Source organism: Lynx rufus, unplaced genomic scaffold (assembly GCF_022079265.1).
Source record: "Lynx rufus isolate CCGP_SWC_20201006 ecotype Redwood Valley unplaced genomic scaffold, mLynRuf1.p SCAF_7, whole genome shotgun sequence".
NCBI lineage: Eukaryota > Metazoa > Chordata > Mammalia > Carnivora > Felidae > Lynx > Lynx rufus.
In genome coordinates this window covers 93034210-93044684 of record NW_025814889.1, presented here as the reverse complement: position 1 = coordinate 93044684, position 10475 = coordinate 93034210, and positions in this window count along the sequence as shown.

The following is a 10475-nucleotide window of genomic DNA, read 5'->3' as shown; positions in this document are numbered from 1 at the left end:
ACCATATAATTAAAGAGACTTAGTTTGTGAGATGCATTCTTTCAGGGTGTCTCGCTTTTAATTTAGCGAAATTCGTTTAAATCTGACAAATTCATTTTGGGCCTCGAGCCATGACATTAGACTAATTTCTGTGGATAGAAATCTATGTAAGATAAGACCAGCTACTTCCAGGAGTTCTAAGTCTTATTCAGAAGGCAAGCAAATACGTTTAACTGTAATATGACGTGTTAAGTTTTATGATCAGGCAAGTAGGAGAAATGGCCCAGATGACTGGCTGGGGTTGGTAGTGGTAGGGGGAGTAGTCAAGACAAGCTATCCATGAAGAGAATATAGGAAACTATCACATGGAAAAAAGAATCCATCAACTAAAGAGCAGGGCAAGACCTTAGAGATGTGAAAGCACCTGGTTTATTCAACTGATCCCAAAATGGTAGTTTGAAAGTGTTCCAAATGTTTTAGAAGACAATCACCTCATGGCACCTATGAGGCAGGTTCTGTTCTTATTTTTACTTTAGAGGTGAAGAAACCAACTTGCCCAGTAATATAGCCAGTAAGTGACAAGACTTAGACAAGGCAAACTACCCCAAAGAAAGATACAATTGTTACCATTAAATTTGACTATTATTCTCTATACCACCTCTCTAGGTTGCCCATTCTCAACAAGGGCTAGCCATCAGAATCACCAGGGAGATTTCTAGAAATGTACAGATCATGGCATTTCCCTTAGGGAGTGATCTCCTGCCTCTTCTTGGTAAATGGCTCTACTATCCCACCAGCTGCTCAAACCTGAGCTTCAGAGTGGTTCGTGGCACCTCTTTCTCTTCTTATTTTTCCGTATTCAATTCGTCTCCAGATTTTCTCAATTTTCCACCAAAAATTTATCTTAAATTCTTGCATTTGTGTTCACCTCTAATTTTAGCCCCCAAATCCAAGCCATCCAAACCAACTGTTCTCTCAACTTGTCTTCTGTCCCTCATCTAATCCATCCACATCACAGCCACAGCGATTACATCATCCTCTGACTCAGTCTTCCAATGGCCTCAAGTTGCCCTAGGACTTCAGTCCAAACCTTTATCATGGCTGACAGGGCTCTGCATGGCTGAGCCCATGCCTGTTCTCCCAGTTTATTTCCTATTGCCCTTCCTTTTGTCCAGCCACGTGGATGTTCTTTTACTTCCTCCAGTGTGACCAGCTCTTTTCTACCTAAAGGGTCTTCCCACATCCTCCTGTTCCTTCTGTGACCATGATCATTTTCATACCTGGCTCCTTCTCAGGTTTCGGACCTTCCCTGACCCTCTTTGATGAAGAGTTATCTCTTCCATCATTTTCTTTTAGGACAGGCTGTTCTTTTATAGTACCATTTGTTACTATTCATAAATATGATTACTTATTGAAATCTATGTTCCCAGCACAAGCTTGAAAGCTCCATGTGGGTAGGTATTGCACCCACTGTATTCATTCATTGTGTACCTTCTACCTGGCCCAGTGTATGGCCCAGGACAGATGCAGGATACAATCTTAATAAAGAAGTGATGAATAAAATAGATTCAAACCTACATGAGATTGGAAAAGAGGTCACTACATTTAGCAAGGAGGCCTCTGATGATATTTGCCTGGCTTGTCTCAGTTAAGTGATGGAAAGAAATCAAAACTAATGAATCCTGAAGTTGAATGAGGAAGCAAAAAGGAAATCAAGTTAATGTTATGTGGAGGAAATAATAATTACTATGTTCCAAACCTTGAACTTGGCACTTAGCATTTGTTAGTTAATCACTGCAGTAAACTTGTGAGTTTCTATTATCTACACATTTTGGATAAGGGTAAAAAAATCTCAGAAAGGTTAATAATATATGCCCAAGGTCATTTACCTAGAATATAGCAAAACCAGGACCAGGCCTGACTTCAGAGTCCATGCTCCTAGCCAATAAACCAATGGCTCTTGAGTGTGCAGAAGAATCATGGCAGTGCGTGGATTATTAAAACCACTACCACCAAGAGATTAAAATTCTGCTACTATCAAGACAATGAAATAAAGCAGGTCTCAAGAGCCCAGGAACAAGAATTTTAAGTGATTCTAAGGCAGGTTGACCTGGGGATCCTGCTCTGTGGAGCATCACTCCATGCCGTGCTTCACAAGACAGTAGATCTTAGGTCACTCACTCACAGCTTCTTTAAAAAAAATTTTTTTTTACATTTATTTATTTATTTATTTATTTATTATTTTTTTTTTTTAGAAAGGAAGCATCACAGGAAAGCTCTCTTAATTTTTTTTTTTTTCAACGTTTATTTATTTCTGGGACAGAGAGAGACAGAGCATGAACGGGGGAGGGGCAGAGAGAGAGGGAGACACAGAATCGGAAACAGGCTCCAGGCTCTGAGCCATCAGCCCAGAGCCCGACGCGGGGCTCGAACCCACGGACCGCGAGATCATGACCTGGCTGAAGTCGGACGCCCAACCGACTGCGCCACCCAGGCGCCCCACATTTATTTATTTTTGATAGAGACAGGGCATAAGTGGGGGAGGGGCAGAGAGAATGAGACACAGAATCTGAAGCAGGCTCCAGGCTCTGAGCTGTCAGCACAGAGCCCAGCGTGGGGCTCGAACTCCCAAACCATGAGATCATGACCTGAGCTGAAGTCAGACGCTTAACCGACTGAGCCACCCAGGCGTCCCACTCACTCACAGCTTCTGATCTAAGCTTAGGAGTCTCTAAAACTTAATTTCATTAATATATTGATAAAAAATTTTTTCTCACAAGCTTTGGTGATAAATGAGATCCCTTGTGAGGTGCTAACATATAGTCAGTTGGTGTACAATAAATGTTGGCTCTCTCTCTCCTCAACTTTTCTTTCAGAAACTTTCACAAGGTTAGGAATAGGAGAAATAGGCAGTAATTTGAAGTTGTGCTAATTTCTGGGAAAGTTTTTATTTTTTCTCCCCTGTTCCCTCCATTTTATGGGTAGAGAAAGAGAGTTGCACAGCAGTTGAATAATTGGGGCCAAGGTCACAGTAGGTAAATGGCAGCCCCCTTAACCTCTGTGCTCTGCTGGTCAAGAGATTAGATTTGGAGAGCAGTCCATAGTAAATGCTTGTTTAATTGAATTTCGAGTTTAGCTATTTTTTCTATTGCTTTTCTCTTAGAACATAATCTTCCCTCTCTCCTTTATTTGTTGACTTTTGTCTTTGACTCCTTTTTAAGTGTATATCCTTGTGTTTTTAGTATAAACATCAAATTATTTTTAGGAGAACACATAGTATCGAAATCAAGTAAATATAGTCAGTGTGTCAGGTAATAGGTGGACCATAAGCACAGTCAAGGAGAATTCTGCTGTGGGGGCTTAGAAATTGTTAATAGAAGCTCTAATAACTCTAGAGGCTTCAAGGTAGCATGTGTAAGAAGAAGGTGAATGAAGCCTTTGCCCAGAAGGGTGGGATGACTTCCTCCTGGATCCTTGTCTCATGCTGGGCAAGATCAGTAAGGACCCTGGGACTTTGTCTTGGGCCTTTCCCTTCCAAACGTAACACTGACTCTAAGCTTCTGGTGGCTTTTCTTCAGTTTTTCTCTGGCTGTGCCTCTCATGCAGAAGCATGTGACCCCAAATCCCCTTTCCGTAGCCTTGATTTTAGAGCATGAACACCTAAGCCAGACCGAGTTGAAGCCTCTGCCTGCGTGTCAGCTCAAAGCTTTATGTCTGTCTGGCTTGCCTTGGATAAGACCTCAGGAAGAATCCAGTATTTTATTTTTTCATTTGATGTTTTGATCCCTCAGTTCTTACATTGGTGCTTTTGCTTTTAAGATTCACTTTGTTTGTGCTGACATGTTTTATGTTTGGTCTCAGTGCCTGGGTTTTTAACTGCCCTTTATCTCAAAATCTTTGTATGGCACATTAAAAATATATATGCTTCTCTTCCTCTTTTAACCAGGAATAACAATTAATCTGACTACCTGGAAATGGACTCCATTCTATTTTCCAAATTTATAGTAATGTAGTGTGTTAGGGTTCTCCAGAGAAACAGAACCAACAGTATGTATAGATACAGAAATTAGATATAGATTCATTTTAAGAAACTGGATCATGTGATTGTGGAGGCTTCAGGAATTGAAAATCTTGAGAGGAAAGGTTGTCAAGCTGGAAGCTCAGGAAAAGGCTGCAGTTCAAGTGTAAAGGCAGCTTTCTGGCAAACCAGGAAAAGCCAGTGCTGTGGATGAAGTCCAAAGGGCAGTCTACTGGCCGAATTCCTTCTTGCCCAGGTGAAGTCAGCCTTTTGTTCTATCCAGGTCTTCACCTGATTAGACAAGGCCCACCTACATCGTGGAAGGCAATTTGTTTTACTTAGTCTACTGATTTATTTTTTTTAATGTTTATTTTTGAGATAGAGAGGGAGAGAGAGAGAGAGAGAGAGAGAGCGAGCAGGGAGGCAGAGAGAGAGGGAGAGACAGAATCTGAATCAGGATCTAGGCTCTGAGCTGTCAGCACAGAGCCCAATGCAGGGCTTGAACTCATGAACCGTGAAGTCCCAAGTTGGACACTTAACCAACTGAGCCACCCAGGCACCCCAGAGTTTACTCATTTAAATGTAAATCTCTTCCACACATCCTTACAAAAACTTCCAGAGTAATGTTTGACTAAATATATGGATGCTATGGCCAGTCAAGTTAACACATAAAGTCAATTGTCCACGCTTACTATTTTTCAAACTGGATTCAACAGAACATTATTGTAGATGTTAATAGACTGGCATGAAAAACAAAGGGAAGGAGTTCGATGGTTAAAATTCTATGTGACGTGTCACCTACTCTGTCTCCCTCTTGGAGTATCCTATTGTGAATTCATCTTTTAAAGACTTCGAGAATTCCTGAGGTCAAGAAAATTGCTTACTTTATGTAACTGCTGCCCAATGAAGGCAGGGCACCCCTAACTCCGTGGTGCTTCGCTTGACAGCTGCCTCCTCTACCAACACATCGGGAGGAAGCTGTTTCTCTGGAATTCCAAGCCCCGAACCTTGGTTCTCAAGATCCAAATTGCAATGAAATGTTTGTCTAAGTGTGAAAGATATGTGCTACCAACTAATGCGATAAAATAGGACAACCGGCTGTCCACAGGCTTTCAAATGCATCCCAGGCAAAGGCGTAACTTGTCCATGTTGCGATGAGGCTGAGCTTTCCCGAACAGTGCTTGGTGGTTCCAGTTCTACCGTCCTCCTCTCCCTTGAGAGTCCTTTCCATTTTGTTTTCACTTCTCTGTGCCACACCATTTAACCTCCCTCTTTTGCCACATCGTGTTTCTTAATACCTCAGGGAACCCAACGGAGTTATGCCACAGAAAGAGCAAAGCTTTCATTGTTTTCTTTATACATGCTTTCTTCCTTCTTTACTTGATGGCAAAGTCTTTCTCACCCTGTGCTATGTGCCATTAGTTGTCCTTCCCTAATTAAACTACCCACAGGCTGGAATTACATTGTGTACATGAAGTGATAACAGTAGATATTTTTAGTAGTGCATAAACATATGCTTGTTGAGTTTTATTGAATTAGCAAAAGTTAAACCAACTTGGGGAATCCAGACTTTCCACCTGCTCTAACCACTGGCCCAGGTTAGGTCCGTGGCTTTGACATGACTTCCTTTGAAATGCTTTCTGGAGGAAGCTAGTAAGCTAGTCGTACATGTTCTTCTCATTCCTTCCCTTCCCTTTATTTTCGGGAGAAGTAGAAGCAGCATTTCCTTGAGTTTAGCATCGCCTGTTGCACCCCCCAATAGTAACTTCCCTGTGGAGACGGACCCATCCACATACACGCCTTTCCTCTACTTGTCCCATGGCTGTCATGTATCAAATTCTAGGTGACTCCTCTGAATGTAGAGGCTCTTCCATCCCAGGTCTGTCTGTTGACCTGGATGCCTCATTAATCGTGAGGATGAGTCACCCAGCCCTGTGGTTCCTGATGGCTCCCATCTCTATACTATAGCAGCCCATTCCTATGATAAGACACTGAATTGCAAACAACTTGGAACTCTTCCATCTCAGAAATCAAAAACCTCTCTCATTAGAGACTGTTTCTCCGGTATTTATTTTTCTTTTAAAAATGTAGGTACCCTAAATGGCTTAAAACTGCTATCTGTTTTCAGAGGATCACTACGGGCCTTTCATTCCCTAATCCTAACCACCTCCAGGATAGGTGAAGAAAGGGCCATAGAAGACTTTTAGTAGAGACATTGGAACCCAAATCCTGTGTGGTGGAAACCATCCTTGATAGCAGGCTAGAAAGACCAGGCTCCTGGCTTCCACTGCCTTCTCTTCTGTCTCCAGGCTAGGAAGGCAGTGGTGCAGATGCATGCTGTTTAGAGGACTGAGAGTTGTAAATAATAGAAGGGGTGGGGGGTTAAAGTCTCCTGAGGCTTTGAGACGAAGAGATCCTTTGGGGATCTGGTTTGGCCCTGATCTAGGGCTGGTGCTGGCTGGTGCCAGGGTCAACACAGAGCAGGCTTCTCTGATACCAGAGGCTGGGAGTATGGCACTGAATGGAGGAATCGGGAGTCTTGTGGCTTGTTAGTTTTTTAGATCAGGCCTTTCAGGAGGAGCAAGAAGCAAAGTATGTTTCCTTCTGGGTCATTCCAGATAGTTCATTAGTGTAGAACAAAAAGCAACAATTCAAGATTGATGCCCTGCCTTAGAATCAAGGGTGTGCTGGGGCACCTGGGTGGCTCAGTTGGTTCAGTGTCCAACTCTGTATTTTGGCTCAGGTCATGATCTCCTGGTTTATGAGGTTGAGCCCTACATTGGACTCTGTGCTGGCAGTACGAAGCCTGCTTTGGGATTCTCTCTCTCCCTCTCTCTCTGCACCTCCCCCCCCCTTACACACACACACACACACACACACTCAAAGGTTAAAAAATCAAGAGTGTGCTAACTCTGGGAGATTATGGAGCCAACCTAGTATGGTGGTTATGGTGTGGACTCTGGAGCCAGACAGTCTTTTGTGTGATGTTGGGCAAAGGTCTTTACCTCTCCTGGCCTCAGTTTCCTCCCTTGTAAAATGGGAATACAAATAGTAATAGGTTGGGAAGCATTAAGATATATCCAAGTGCCTTGGCCACTGTTGATCTGCATTCTTCTTATTTTCTTATAGTGGTGAAGCATCCAGGGCAGGCAAATGATGAATACTTGCTGAATGAGTCAAGCAATGCTATTTGGTTGAGAACACTGACACAGACACAGAAAAGTCCTTTTTTTTTTTTTTAAACAAGCGTTGACATGGAACATCTAACATTTTAAAAAATATCAATTTCTCTCCCGCCTTTTATGGTCATGCAAACTGCTTAGGGTCCCAAGTAGAGGTAATTGCCAAGTAGACATGACCATTGTTGAAGCTTCAAAGCCTCATATGTTAGGCACTCCCAGGACAGTCATTGCTGCAAGGGTTGGAAAAGATAAGTCTAGGAAGTCTGGATAAGTCTCCAGCTTTCCCTGAAAGATCAGTAGGAGGCAATGGATTTAGCCCTCTGAGATTAGGGTGCCATGGAGGTAGGGGGCAATGCTAGCAATGCCCACCATTCCAGGAGTATCAGCTAGAGGGCCTTCCACGGGGCAAAACATCTGTAAACCCATCTGTCCAGTCCCGGCAGGAGGCTGATCCCAACTTTCCCTGTTACTTCAAAAACACTGCATCTTTAGTTAATGTGACTTGAGACACTTGGCATGAAGAGTAAAACCAATTAGAAAGAAATAAAAAGCAAAACAACCTGGAAACCACAATCTAACGAGTGGGGCTCAGGAGGCAAAAAAGAAATGTCAGAGTAGGATGTGCTACATTTCCACACTACGGTACTGACAGCAGAAGGCTGGCTTTTTTTTTTTTTTTTTCTGATAAAGTGAACACCCCCACATAAAGGAACATCAGACCTTTCCAAACTCAAAACTCATTGCTTGTTCTAACCTTCCAGAGTAGCTGAAGGAGGTCTGTGACCTAAACAGGAACCAGGAAAGCAACAGCTCGCTCTTGCATTGGAATCTGGTGTATAATCTTTGTCTATCATTCAAAACTCCTCTTGCCTTGTAGATTGAGCTAGGGTGTGGCCAACAGGGCAGGGGCGAGTCTTGGCTTGCACAAGGTCAGGCCACCTCTGATCCTCGTACTTCAGCCCCATGGTACTGGTAGGGGAGGGAACAGCCAGTGGGTGTCAGCTTGCTGTGGTCTGACTGTCCTTTTGACATTAGCACTGCTGAGTTCAGTCTGCCTTCCTCTCCACGTGGGGTTGACTGCTCATTAAATAGGAAGGAAATAATAGAGACTATTATTCACGAAGATCAAGGAGCCAAAGCTACTGCCAGTATACTGCAGACAATACACATAAATGCTAACATTTGGGACTTGGAGATGAGCTGGAATGTCGTCTCAGGACCCATCCCATGATGCCTCTTTAAATCCACCCCTTGAAATATGCGATCTGTGAGGATGCAGCTCCCTCTGCATTTGAAGGTTATTTGGGAGGAGTTACAGGGTATACATGGCAGTGAGAAATGGCAATGTTAGTTTCTGAGAGAGACCACAAGAGAAAAACTGCATTTATAGTGGTGGTTAGACACTTTAAATTCTTAGTAACCAATTGTCAAATAATTGAACCACAGCCCACATTTTGATTAAACTAGGTCAAATTTAAGTTTGCATTGCCTGACTCTTGGTAAAGTGGGCTGGTGTGGCAAAGAACCACCACAGCAGTGCTGCTCCAGTGAGTACACACAGTGAGACTATGGCATTTATTGTAAGTGTGCTTCTAGTCATAGCAGCTTCTGTTGTTACTGTACTTTCGGAAGCAAGTAAGTGAACTGGGTTGATATCAACTGGAAACTCTAAGGCTCCGAGGGCTATTCCCAGATTGATTGAGCTGCTTACCCTTTATTTGCCTCAATTTGTTCAGCTAGAAATGTGGGCATGATACTAAGAATGGGGCCAGGCATAAGGATTAAATGAGATAATACATTTAACACCTGATAGAAAACCAGGCACATAGTAAAAACCTAAATAACAAGTGGCTATTATCTGAGCCTAGAAAATTGTTACCATCCCTATTTTTCAGAGGTGGGAAAGGAAGCTGAAAGGGTCCAGTAATTTCCCAAGGACACCAGACAATAAATGATGCCATGAGGCTTGGCACATGGATGGTACCCGGAGTGACCTTCCTCCCTCTTCCCTAATATGTGGTCCAGCCAAGGTAAGAACTCAGAGTCAGGGAAACGTACTGAAGTGAGAACATGGACTCCATATAGTGAATAAAGCATGTGGGGTGCAGGGCACAAGTTCTGATAGGTTTATCAGGTCAGCGAGAGTTCATCAAACTAGAACAAAACCTAAGAGGTAAACTTGGGTAGAATCAAGGCAATTGGATGGACAGGGATGTGTTCTGAGATGCTTATTGGAGAGGACAGCACAAAAGGTCTGTGAGTGTGCCAATGGGGTACAGGAAGTGGGATTTGAAATCAGGGAGATTGGAATACAATGAAGAAACCAAGAAGATGAGGCATGCAGGGCCATATTTTTCTCTTTTGAGCAAAATACATCCTTTGATTAAAGATGTATTCCTCAAATTGGAATCTGAAGACCAGAAAACCATGGATATATTCTTGTGGCTTAGTGAAAATTAGTTTTCTGTGAAAGAAGTATGTACATAACTCAACTTTGGGAAATGCTGAACAAGGGCTGTTCTCTGCCCCTTGATAGATAACTGCATTGATTAGACAGCATCTTCACAGTAATCCAGACTTCAGAACCACTCTGTAAATTACTCCTTTCAATTATACAGAATTCAGCTTATCAATGATAGTGTCACTTGCGTCAGAGGATAAGCAGTGCTTGGCTCAGGTCCAATGGTGGACCTGAGTGTTCATGGGGTTTCTTAGGTATGTGGATACACATTTATTTTATCTTTTAAAAAATTTTCAAGTTTATTTTTGAGAGATGGAGTGATGGGGGGGGGCGGTGGCAGAAAGAGAGGGAGAGAGAATCCCATGCAGGTTCCACACTGTCAGCACAGAGCCCCATGTGGGGCTCAAACTCACGAACTGTGATACCATGACCTGAGCTGAAGTGAGACGCCCAACTGACTGAGCCACCCAGGTGCCCCTGATGGTACACATTTATATGTGGCAAAAGTTAAATCTAAAAATATCCAAACCTGAATCAAAATATGTGATAATTAGATTATTGTGAATCTCCTGCTTTAGAGCTATACTATCAACACTTTCAATTCCTTAATATTTTAAGGTTTCTTTCATTTTATTTTAAAATTATAGTAATTTTTCTCTCTGTGAGCTTCAAATATTCTGTTGAAACACCTAATTGTTATCTCAAATCACATCACCTATTGCTTCCATGGTTAATCTCTACACATTGGATAAAATGATGATAAAGACCTAGGGACTAGGAAAACCACCAGATGGACAAAGACTGGATCTCTGAATTATTGCATGGGAGGAAGATG